Source organism: Mustela putorius, unplaced genomic scaffold (assembly GCF_011764305.1).
Source record: "Mustela putorius furo isolate JIRA1106 unplaced genomic scaffold, ASM1176430v1.1 tig00003983_pilon_pilon_pilon, whole genome shotgun sequence".
NCBI classification, from domain to species: Eukaryota; Metazoa; Chordata; class Mammalia; order Carnivora; family Mustelidae; genus Mustela; species Mustela putorius.
The window spans coordinates 19,073,411-19,085,864 of record NW_025422123.1 but is presented as its reverse complement, the minus strand read 5'-3'; the positions used below and the strand labels follow the sequence as shown (position 1 = coordinate 19,085,864).

The following is a 12,454-nucleotide window of genomic DNA, read 5'->3' as shown; positions in this document are numbered from 1 at the left end:
TGGCTTATATTGTTATAACCTTGCTCTTAGAACCATTTTTGCTGCATTGCAAAGGTTTTGGACCATTGTATTTTCATACTTATCTCCATGAACTTTACTTCTTTTATTCCCTGGTTGACTCATTCATTGTTTAGTAAGTAGCATGTTATTTAACCTTCATCTCTTTCTGGTCTTTGCAGATTTTTTCTTGTGCTTGACTTCTAGTTTCATAGCCTTGTGGTTAGAAAAGATGCACGGGATGACTTTGATCTTCTGGAATTTGTTGAGGCTTGTTTTCTGGGCTAATATGTAATCTGTTCTGGAGAATGTTCCATGTGCACTTGTAAAGAATGTGCATTCTGCTTTAGGATGGAATGTTCTGACTATAGCTGTTAAATCTGTCTAGTCTAGGGTGTCATTCAAAGCCATTGTTTCTTTGTCGATTTTCTCTTTAGATGATCTGCTCATTGAGGTAAGTGGGGTGTTAGTCTTCTGTTGTATTATTGTTGACTCATTCCTTTATGTTATTTACTGTTTTATGTATTTGGTGCTCCCAAGTTGAGTGCATAAATACTTAGAATTGTTATGTCTTCTCCTCTATTATTGTGTCCTTCTTTATCTTCTAGCAGGACAGCTATAGTTAAGTGGGTGCAAGCTGAGGAATTCCAGGTATTCCAGTGTGTGGGGTGCCGTGGTGGGGTGATTAGAGTCAAGGCCAGGTTGTCCTGAGGTCCTCCAGTCCTGAGGACAGACACCCTGGGAGTAGTCCAGGGGTCCTCGAGTTGTCTATACAGGGAGAGCCTTGGTGGGGCAGCTAGAACTGAGGGAGGCACTGGCTAGGCCTTCCTGGGGTGCTCTGCATAGGGGGAGGTTTGGTAGGGCAGCTAGAGCCAAGGCAGGCATGAGCCAGAAGGTCCTGGATTGCTTTGTGCCATAGGTGCATTGGCAAGCTGTCTGGAGCCAAAGTGGTATGGGCCTGGAGTGTTCTGGGGTGCGTTGCACCTTGGTGTGACAGCCAGAGCTGCAATGAGCCTGGACCAGGGAGTTCTGGGGCTGCCTTGGTGGGGCAGCTGGGGCTGGGGTCATCTAGGACCCAAGGGCTCACTGAGGCGGTAAGCCAGCGGTGGCACCAGGCCTTGTTCCTGTCCATTGTGGAGAGGGAATGTAAATCATGGTGCTCACCAGCCCTTCTGGTCTGGAGAGAGTTCCAGCAGTTCCCCCACCATTTGGTGGAGTTTATGACTGGCTCTTTTATGTTTTAGTTGCTCTTCTATTTTATTTCATTTTGATTTTTTAAAGATTTTATTCCTTTATTTGAGAGAGAGATAGGGAGCACGAGCAGGGGGAGGGGCAGAGGGACAGGGCTTCATGAACTGAACCACCCAGGTGCCTCCAGTTGCTCTTTTATTTATTTATTTATTTATTTGACAGACGGAGATCACAAGTAGGCAGAGAGGCAGACAGAGAGAGAGGAAGGGAAGCAGGCTCCCCACTGAGCAGAGAGCCCGATGCCGGACTCGATCCCAGGACCCTGAGATCGTGACCTGTGCTGAAGGCAGAGGTTTAACCCACTGAGCCACCCAGGCACCTTCTAGTTGCTCTTTTAAACACTGTTTTTTGGAGTTTTTTTTCTGTGCCCCAGGGCATTCAGGGCTGGTGTGGGCGAAGGCCCAGGGCTCGCTGAGGCAGCCAGCCGGTTTTGCTGCTTGGACTCTGTTCCCATGTGCACCATCAGGGTGAGGGGGGAGCATAAACCACAACACTGATGCCCCTCTCAGACCCGGAGAGAGTTCCAGGGCTGGTTCCTTTATATTCTAGTTCTCCTTTTAAAACACAGCTTTTTGGGGGATGGGGGCACCTGGGTGGCTCAGTGGGTTAAGCATCTGCCTTCAGCTCAGGTCATGATCCTGGGGTTTTGGGATTGAGTCCCACATGGGGCTTCCTGCTCAGTGGGGAGCCTGCTTCTCCCTCTCACTCTGCCTGCTGCTCCCCCTGCTTGTGCTCTCTCTTTCTGTGTCAATATAAAAAAAAAAAAAAATCTTAAAAACAACCCCACAGCTTTGTGTGTGTGTGTGCCATAAAGGAAGCAGATCCATTTACCATCTTTCAGCACCTTCCTCCTCGCTGACCTTTGCAGTGTGGGAGATAGTTGTTCCTTCACAAGCGTGTTTCCATCTCCCATGCTGTTCTCGATGTGGTCTTTTCTTTGTGCAGAAGTTGTTTAGTCAGCCATCACTTCCTCTTCAGGAGGAATTGCTTTATGAAAAGGTGTAGATGTGGTGCGTCCCTGGAGCGGGTGGGTTCAGGATGTTCCTGCATTACCATCTTGGATTGGAACTTAGGGATCATTTGATGTACACAGCACAGAGGTGCTTCGGAATCAGGAATTTAAAAGGAATGTTCCCAGACCTCAAGGAACCCAGACTTTAATAGAGGGAGATCGATGTGTAAAAATTTTAAAATTGTCTGTAATAACAGATGAGAAGAACAAAGGCAAGAAAAATTCAGCTAAAATTAAATTTCCTTGTAGTTTTCAGCCCACTGATAAATACCTGAAGGTTACAGAGCATGACATTCCTCAAGGACTCATGACTGCCTTCATGTTAATTTTTTTTAAAGATTTTATTTGAGAGCGAGCAAGCACATGAGAGTGTGCACAAGTTGGGGGAGGGGCAGAGAGAGAAGCAGGCTCCCTGTTGAGCGGGGAGCGGGATGTAGGGCTTGATCCGGGACCCTGGGATCATGACCTGAGTTCTACGCAGACACTTAACCCACTGAGCCACCCAGGGGCTTCAATGTTAATATTTTGCTGGAGACTAAAAGCACCTTATCTTGCAATAATAGTTAGATCTCCAGATCCTGTCATTCTTCTTTAACATGTGGAAATCCCTTTAGAGACTTACGGCATCTCTATGCACCATGTCCCCAAACTTAAAGTATATAATCAGCCACTCTTCACTATCACAACTGCACCTGTCTGTCCACGGGTCCTGTGCCTGTGCTATAATCATCTTTTTGCACTGAAAAATGTCTTAATTCTTTCTTGAGCGTTGTGATTGATGGCCCCACATCATTTTTGGTGCCTCCTATATACAGGGATTCTGCGTTGTCCTTCATTTGGACTTCGAGCCTCAGTGCAAACTTGATGAGTTACTAATGCTCAGGCTCCCATGGGAGGTTTCCTCCTCATTAGTCTAATATGATCCCCTCCACATTTCTGGTTTAGCAACTTCTGCCCAGGAGACCTCTGCCTAGAGCTGGCTAAAACAGGTACCCTGACTGAATTAAAACCCAGCCAGGGACCATTTCCTGGGGAAGTCAGCTATCAAGACCACATGTGTTGGAATGTCACTTAGATCATGATGGATTTCCATCTTTACTATTCTACCTCCGTGTCCTCTACTGACAATTTAAATTGTAACATTAGGTATTTCCTCCTGCAAATTGTTAGCATCTCCAAGGGTTAAGATGGCAGGCTCTGTTGGTTCACCTGCTGGCATCTATTGTGTCCTGGGAAGAACAATACAGAAGCAGGGGCGCCTGGGTGGCTCAGTGGGTTAAAGCCTCTGCCTTCGGCTCAGGTCATGATCTCAGGGTCCTGGGATCGAGCCCCACATCTGGCTCTCTGCTCAGCAGGGAGTCTGCTTCCCCCCTCCTCTCTCTCTGCCTGCCTCTCTGCCTACTTGTGATCTCTATCTGTCAAATAAATAAACAAAAATCTAAAAAAAAAAAAAAAAGAACAATACGGAAGCAAAGAGATGTTGACATCCCTCCAGTAAATAAGTCAGTATTTTAACAGCTTTTTGAGGGATGCCTCTGGTCTCTCTGAACACTAGGAACCCTTGACATAATCCTAAATAGGATGCCACCAAGCAGTCCAGGAGGGATTATGATAATGGACTTTTCTCCTTTTATGGGAATGGAATTTTCCTCTTGGGGGGTGTCTTCCTCCCTTGGGATATCTCTTAACCCATTGGAACTGATTTGGATTGCAAGATTTAAAAGAAGAAAGGACTCATCATCTTTTGCAATAATGCATGGCCTCAGTACTCCTTAGGAGTTGAGGGGGGAAAATAGCCCAGTAATGGGACAACAGACTTCCGTACTACATACCAGTTAGATCTCTTCTGCAGGAAACAAGGCAAGAGGATTGAAGTGCCCTATGTCCAGGCTTTCATGGCCTTAAATTAAGATTCTGACCTCAGGGCTCCTTGCAAAAAATTTGTTCCGCCATTTAAACAAGCTAATGAAGCCCCTCAACATATTGGACGATGATTGTCTGAATAGGCCCCCTCCTCCCAAAGAACTTGGGCTCCGGGAGGAATCACCGGCCAGTTCAAAGAAGATATTGAATCTGTTACTATCCCTCCTCCTTAAAAGCCCCAAGACCCTTCTGCTCCAGCTGGGCATACCAGGAGTGGAATTCCCTGTCTTCTGGGAGCTCCTTCTAAACCTGGACTATATTCTGTTAGGGAGGTTGCTAATGGAGACAGTGGATGTGATTAGAGTCCATGTCCCATTATCCATGGCAGACTTGGCTCAGATAAAACAATTAGGATGATATTCTGAGAACTCTTCTCAATTTATTGAGGGTTTTCAGCAATTATCTGTTAGGTTTGAATTCATTGTTGTACCCCTGAAGAAAAGAACCCTATCTGGGCAGGGGCTCAAGAAGTTGTTGATGAACTAGCAGCCAGAGATAGAGATGGTTATCTGGTGGGAGGTGTTGCTATCCCAAATACCCAACCACATTGGCATTATCAAGGAGGGGAAAGATGAGTCCAAATGATAACTTAATAGAGGAATGAAAAAAAGTATTTGATAAACCTGTAAGCTTTGTTAAAATTCATGGAATTATTCAAGGCGCTGATAAAAATCTAGCTCTATTTCAAGGTCTTCTGCTAGAAGCCATCCTTACATATACAAATCTGGACTCCATCTCACCTGAGGGAACTGTTAGATTATGCATGCATTTTATAAAAGTCAGTTGGAGCCTGACATCCACTGAAAATTGACTAGAGTGACTTTAGGTCCTCAAACCCCCACCCAGCATGTACTAAAGTTCATTACTGGAGTTTTTAATAATAGAAAGTTTTAAGACAGGGAAAGGACCCGAGAGCTAAGCTGCAGGGTAAAATACAGGTTCAAATATTGGCTGCCGCTCTTCGCGGATCCCCCACAACAGGGACTAACCAGGGGCCAAAGAAAAAGCCGGCATCAGACCAAGGACCAGGTAAGACCCATGCTATGGGTGTGGCCAGAATGGACATTGGAGCAAGGAATGTCCAAAAAACGCTCTCCACCGGGGCCATGTCCTATCTGTAAGGAAGAAGGACATTGGAAGAGAGACTGTCCTCATCTCCAGAGAGAGAGGAAGACAGGAACTCACTTCTTCGCCTGAGAGCAGGAACCTGAGGATCTGGCATGATGGGGCCCTAACGCTGGTCCGGCTGCCTTTGACATCCAGATGACTGAGCCCCCCAGGTTACCCTGGATGTGGAAGGTAAGTTTGTCAATGTCCTTATTGGTACAGGAGCCATTTACTCTGTTTTTTACTCAGCACTCAGGCCCTAGTTATCTTTCTTTCTCTCTCTTTCTTTGTTTCTTTCTTTTATTTATTTATTTATTTATTTATTTATTTATTTATTTATTTTAGAGAGAGTGAGTGGAGAGGGGAGGTATAGAGGGAGAGAGAGAATCCCAGGTAGGCTCTACATTCGGCATGTAACCCAACTCAGGGTTTGATCTCGTGACCCCAAGGTCATAACCTGAGTGGAAACCATGAGTAGGATGCCTAACCCCAACCACCCCAGCCCTACTTGTCTTTCTAACCACAACATTGATGGCATAGAAGGAGAAACTAAAATGAAATGTCAGACAGTTCCTTTAACTTGTAAATATAGAAGTCAGCTGGAGACTCGTGTTTTTCTAGTCCTTCCATCTTGTCCCACTCCATCACTTGGAAGAGACTTAACACATAAACTAGGAAGCAGGTTTGCTCTTACTAAAGAGGAGAATAGCTTTTCTCTTTAACACTTGGAGAATTAAAACCTTGCCCTGTTATCCTTTCTAATATTTGGAAGGAAGTAAATCCACAGGTCTGGGATTGCAGTGTCCCAGGACAGGCTCTTAAAAACCAACTAGTTAAAATGACCTTAAAGTATCCAACCTTTATACGTCATAAAAAAAATAGATATATCCCTTAAAACCTGAGGCAAAAGCTGGGTTATAATCATTTATTGGTAAGTTTCTCAAACATGGTATGTTAAGGCCTTGTCAATCTCCTTATAATACTCCAAGTTTACCAGTTAAAAGGCAAATGGAGACTATTGAATGGCATAAGATTCAAGGGCAATAAATGAAGCCATTGTACCTATTTATCCCATAGTGCCAAATCCCTATACCATTCTCACCCAGGTCCCTGGGGATGCTAACTGGCTTACAGCACTTGACTTAAAAGACACCTTGTTTTGCAGCCTTCTAAGTGAAGAAACACAGCCACTACTTGCTGTTGAATAGGCCTCACGTTCAGGCCCAGAGGCTGCTCAGTTAGCTTGGACAGTCTTGCCACGAGGATTGAGAGACTGTCCTCACCTATTTGGGGCTGCACTTAGTAAAGACTTTGGTGATAGATCCTTGATCTATCGTCCCCTTGAGGGACAATAATTCAGTATGTGGATATTTTACTCTGTAGTCCCACAAAAGAAATATCTGAGAGTAATTCTGTAACTTTTTAATTTTTTTTAGGATTTTATGTATTTATTTACCTGACAGAGATCACAAGCAGGCAGAGAGGCAGGCAGAGACGGGGTGGGGGTGGGGGTAGCGGGGATGGGGAAAGCAGGCTCCCCACTGAGCAGAGAGCCCAATGTGGGGCATGATCCCAGGACCCTGGGATCATGACCTGAGCTGAAAGCAGAGGCTTTAACCCACTGAGTCACCCAGGTGCCCCTATAACTTTTTATTCCTTGGCAAATGGGATAGCATGTTTCTCTTAAAAAGCACAGATATCTAAACAAAAGGTGTACTCATCTGTGATACAAATTAACCCAGGCTCACCATACCCTGTCCGCTGATAGGAAAAACACTGTGTTATCTCAGATCCTCTGCTACAAAGAAACAACTCCATATTTTTCCAGCTGTGGCAGGATTTTGCCACCTATGGATGGCTGGATTTGGGTTCTTCGAATCATTGCACGATTCAGTTAAAGGCCCTGATAAGGAACACTTACTCTGGACTAAAACCCAGCAGACAGCCTTTCAAACATTAAAAGCTAACCCAGCTTTGGCTTTACCAAATTTAGAAAAACCTTTTACTTTGTATATAGCAGGAAAACAAGGACAAGCTTTGGGGCTTCTTTCCCAGAAATTAGGGAACAAAACAAGAGCGCTGAGCTGTTTTTCAAAGGCCCTTGATAACTATAGCGTCAGGGTGGCTGGCTTGTTCTCAAGTGGTAGCTGCAGCAGCTCTCCTGGTAGAAGCAGCTTCAGAACTTACTGTGGGACAGTCCTTGACAGTGGTGACTCCACATCAGGTCCACAGTGTCCTAGAGACCAAAAGTGACCAATGGATGACAAGAGGCGGATGTACTAAATGCCAGGCTAAATTTATAGATATGTCTGAAATAATACTTAAAACCTGTCAGACTTTAAACCCAGCTACCCTGATGCCTGGACCTGACCATCTGACTTCTATGTTAGGACATGACTGCTCAGAAATTATTGATTTTGATTATTCTAGCTGACCAGACTTAAAAGATTCCCCCTATTGAAAATGCCGTGGATAGTAGATTTACCGATGGCAGTAGCTTCATGGATAAGGGAGAAGTCACTTATGCTGTAGTTAGCTTAAGACCACTGAGGCCAAAGCCCTTCCGGTAAATACATCTGCCCAAAAGGCTAAATTAATAGCACTTAACCCCTGCTCATCAATTGGCAAAAGGGCTAAAAGTTAATATTTATACTAATTCCAATGATTTTTCCTGTGCTACATGTCCATGGAGCAATTTGGAAAGAAAGGGGATTACTATCAAGTCAGCTCCCCAGATAAGGGCCTGAAATAATTACCCTTCTTGAGGCCATAAATCTACCTACAGAGGCGACTGTAATTCATCTCAAAGGACATCAAAAGGATAGGACCTTGGAATCTAAAGGAAACAGTTTGGCTGACTATGCAGCCAAATAGGTAGCACAAAATTAACAAATATTAAGTCTTACATCGGTTTTAACTCCAATTATTTACTTAAGTGGGGGTGGGCAGACAGGGGAAAGGGCAGAGGGCGAGGATGAGAGAGCATCTTAAGGTTGGAGCTCGATCTCACGAGCCTGAGATCATAACCTGAAGTGAAATAAAGAGCACTTAACTGACTGAGCCCCCCCAGGTGCCCCCATATCTTCAGACTGTTTAGACCAAGAGATTCACGTGGCCCAGAAACAAGTATATTTTTAAAAAATGCACAGGACTGCCTTGTTAATGATGGGAACATCTCCATATCCAAGAATAACCGATGGAAGGTAAAATACAGGTTTACACCAGGCTTACTCATTTGGGCAAAAAAAAAAAAAAAAAAAAAAAAAAAAACGCTTTAGAACGTTTAATAAAAAATATATTGGGTGGCATAAATTTAACAACTATAAAACAGATCTGTCGATCCTGTATTGTTTGTGTATAAGTCAATCTGGAAAGAGCTGTCCATCCGCCTCCCCCCACTTTTGACACCAGTCCAAAGACATGGAACGTATCCAGGAGAGGACTGGCAACTTGATTTCACACAGCTGCCTCCTTGCAAAGGCTCTAAGTTCCTACTAGTGTTTGTTGATACTTTCACTGGCTGGGTCAAGGCCTTTCAGTATAAAACTGAAAGAGCCATGGAAGTAACCAGAGTGTCGTTGTGAGACATTATTACTAGATCTGGCTTTCTATGGACCCTTCAAAGTGGCAACAGACCTTTTACTGCACAAATAACAAATAGCACAGGGAGCTATTAAATATTAAAATAATTAAATATTTTCTATATCCACAATCCTCTGGAAAGATAGAGAAAGCCAGTCCTACTTTAAAACAGCACCTTACTAAGTCTAGAGACCCGGGACTACTGGGTTACTCTCTTATCACTAAGATTTCTCAGAATGAGAACTGCTGAAGAACCTATAGGTTATGAGATATTATATGGAAAACCATTTCTGACAGTGGACCTGTGATAAGATAAAGATCATAACACTTTATGTAATGATTCATTTGAGGCTGGTTTAATTAACAAATATACTGATGACATGCTCCCAAAACCTGATTGAACTATAACTGAAAGCCCAGCCTATGCCAGCCCTGGAGACATGGCTTCTTTCCAGGATTGAAAGTCAAGTGCAGTGGGGGACTTAAATCTAAAATATAAGAGTTGATGTCAGGTCATATTATGTACTTCTACTGCAGGAAAATTAGGGGGACACTCTTCTTGGACTCCTGGATCTAAAATAAAAGCTGTACTTCCTTCATAGGAAACCAGTGAACAAACTACCATGCCTTCTTACTCCTGTGAACCTTTAGAAGATTTGAAACTCCTCTTCAAACGACTATGAAGGTTGTATATTTTATTTTTGTTCCTTGTTCACCAACATTAAGAGACAGTGCCTTTCTACAGTGGGCACAACATTATGCTGAACTTCAAAATCAAACAATTTGTTGGCTGTGTGGAATTGTTCCCATGGCAAGTACATTCAAGTTACTCTGGTATGTTTCTCCTTTACAAGGTGCTGACTGGCACTCCTTATACACTTATATTTTAGATATGATACATAATCCTAACACCAGCATACATTGTGATAATTCTATCACTTTAAAAAAGTGTTTCTTCTTGGCCCATGATCAGTATGACTTGGAACTTTTTGATATCCTCAAACTATTAAGGTTTTTTTTTTTTTTTAAGATTTTATTTATTTATTTGACAGAGAGAGATCACAAGTAGGCAGAGAGGCAGGCAGAAGGAAAGGGGAAAGTGGGCTCCCTGCTGAGCAGAGAGCCCTGATGCAGGGCTCAATCCCAGGACCCTGAGATCATGACCTAAGCCAAAGGCAGAGGCTTAACCCGCTGAGCTACTCAAGTGCCCCTCAAACTATTAAGGCTTTAACTGAATTCACAAGCCTACAAATTAATGTCTGTCAATGAGTGCTTAGATTACAAAACCCTGCTTCTCAATATACCTATGATGGTATATGCCAAATCTGAGATGATTATTTATGGTTCACACCAACTTCTGGACAACGCAATCAAAAGGCAGTTTTATGCTGACTACAAAGAAATCATACATGTGATACCTGGACAGCATATGAGATGGCTATCGCTAGAAGATGCTCTCAAGCCATTGTACTCCAGGTTATGGTTAGTTTGCTACTGGCTGGGCAAGGCAACCCAGAATTAGATGGCTGGCTCCAAATGGCCCCTGATGGTTACATGGCTCTAACCTAAAGCCCTGATTTCCTCTGGGATGGACGTGTCATTGTACCTTGGGTTTTGCTTGGATTCGTGGATATATGGATATATGGATATATATATATGGATATATCAAAACCATCACTACTCTGGCTAATCTTCCAAATTTAAAACAATGATAGACAATCACTATTTCACTGGTATGATCATTTAACATCCATCTTTGTTCCCTCGATGGAACTGGAGGATGGCATATGGAATCCCTTACCGAAAGCCCTATAAAAGCACTAAATTATTCACAAATCAGTATTTCCTTACCTAATGCTGAAGTTACACAGAGGCTCAAAGCACTTCTACAAAATCAAATGGCCTTCAGTATTTAACAGCTGCACAAAACGATACCAACCCTGTTATTAAAATGGAATATTGTGTATATATTCCAGTTTATCACAGAAAGGTAACAAGATTGCTAAAAGATATGAATACTCAAATTGGCACTTTACAGGATCCTTCCCTCTCTTTTAATGATTGGCTAAACTCCTGGACTGGAGGAGGATCTTATCAACTATCAAAGGTCTTTTTTATTGGGCTTCTTTTTCTCGTAACAATATCCATCTTCCTTTGTTGTTTTTTTCCAGTGTCTCCCCGCCTGGTCTCCCTGGGGAGACTTCCAGTTGCCGTTACTTCAAGCTGACCGATGATCCTTTCTACTTGAGATTTGCATGGGTTTGTCTACCTTGGATTCGGCTGCCTCTGCCTTTGGTAAACTCCTCTGTATAAATTACCCAACTGATCGATGTTGACTTGTTGGTAGGGACATCGCTGTGCCCCCTCTTCAGCAGGAAGAAGTTACAGAAGATAAAAACTTTCCAGCCTCAGCGACCTTAAAGATTGAAGGGTCAAAATTGTTCGGGGAGTGGGGGGACGGGGTGATGAGGAGAACAAAGGCAAGAGAAATGCAGCTAAAATTAAATTACCTCATAGTTTTCAGCCCAATGATGATAAATACACAAGACCTGCAGAGCATGACATTCCCCAAGGAACTTGTGGCTGCGTTCATGTTAATGTTTTGTTAGAGACTAAAAGCAACCTGGTCTTGACAATAATAGCCAGATCTCCAGGATCCTATAAATATTCTTTCACATGTAGAAATCCCTTTAGAGACTTAGGTTATCTATGTACTTCTAAGTTTGGGGGTGGGTGGCATGTAATCAGTTGCTCCTCACAATCCTAAGTGCAACTCATTGCCCCGCGGGGGTCCTATGCCTGTGCTATAATAAAGGCACCTTTTTGTACCGTAAGATGTCTCAGGAATTCTTTCTTCATGAAAGAATTACATCAGTAACTCCACGTGCGCTCCACGACCCCACATCAGTAACTGCTAGGAGAGCGGTGATATGGGGTATTTAGGAAACACAGACAAGGGCTACATTCTGGTGGAGTGGGGGAGTGTATTACAGAGGGGCTGAGTTTCTTAAGAGGGAATCCCATTAGCTCCATGATTGGCTCAGTGATCCCTGCAGCCAGTTACACTAGTTAAGCAGCTGTGAGGGTTGAGCTTAGCTCACATCATTCTCTTGCTCTCACTGGTTGGGGACGTGCCTGTCCATCACTGTAACCACCTGCCTCATGGGGCTCTTCAGCATCTGAGGTACAGATCATCTGAACTGAGATGTGCTGTAAATGTAAATTATATTGCAGATTTCAGAAATTAAGAATGAGTGTAAAAAAAAATCACATTAATATTTTTATATTACATGTTCAAATGATAACTGTCTTGGATCCATTGAATTAAAGTCTATTATTGAAATTAATTTCATCTCCTCTTACTTTTTTTTTGGTTAGTGTTGCTCCAGAAAACTTAAAATATTTAATTTATGTAGTTTAAATTTGAACTAGGTGATGCTGGTCTAAGTCATTGGTTCAGCTCCAGTAGGAATTCTAGAATATTGGAGTTCTGACGTGACCTCTTTAGAAGTGGACCCTTGGCTCTGCCACGGAGTCAGCCTTGCCCCACTCCTCAGTAACTAGGGTAAGCTTACACATGTG

The 12,454-nt window shown here is 43.2% G+C and overlaps 1 long non-coding RNA gene across 1 annotated transcript; it reads left to right on the top strand.

The window, feature by feature from the left end:
* Positions 1-356: 356 nt before the first annotated feature.
* LOC106003699 lies at positions 357-12,184 on the top strand. The gene is made up of 3 exons (XR_001176343.2): positions 357-451; positions 9,475-9,557; positions 11,044-12,184. It is a non-coding gene; the product is annotated as an uncharacterized LOC106003699 (long non-coding RNA).
* Positions 12,185-12,454: the final 270 nt, after the last annotated feature.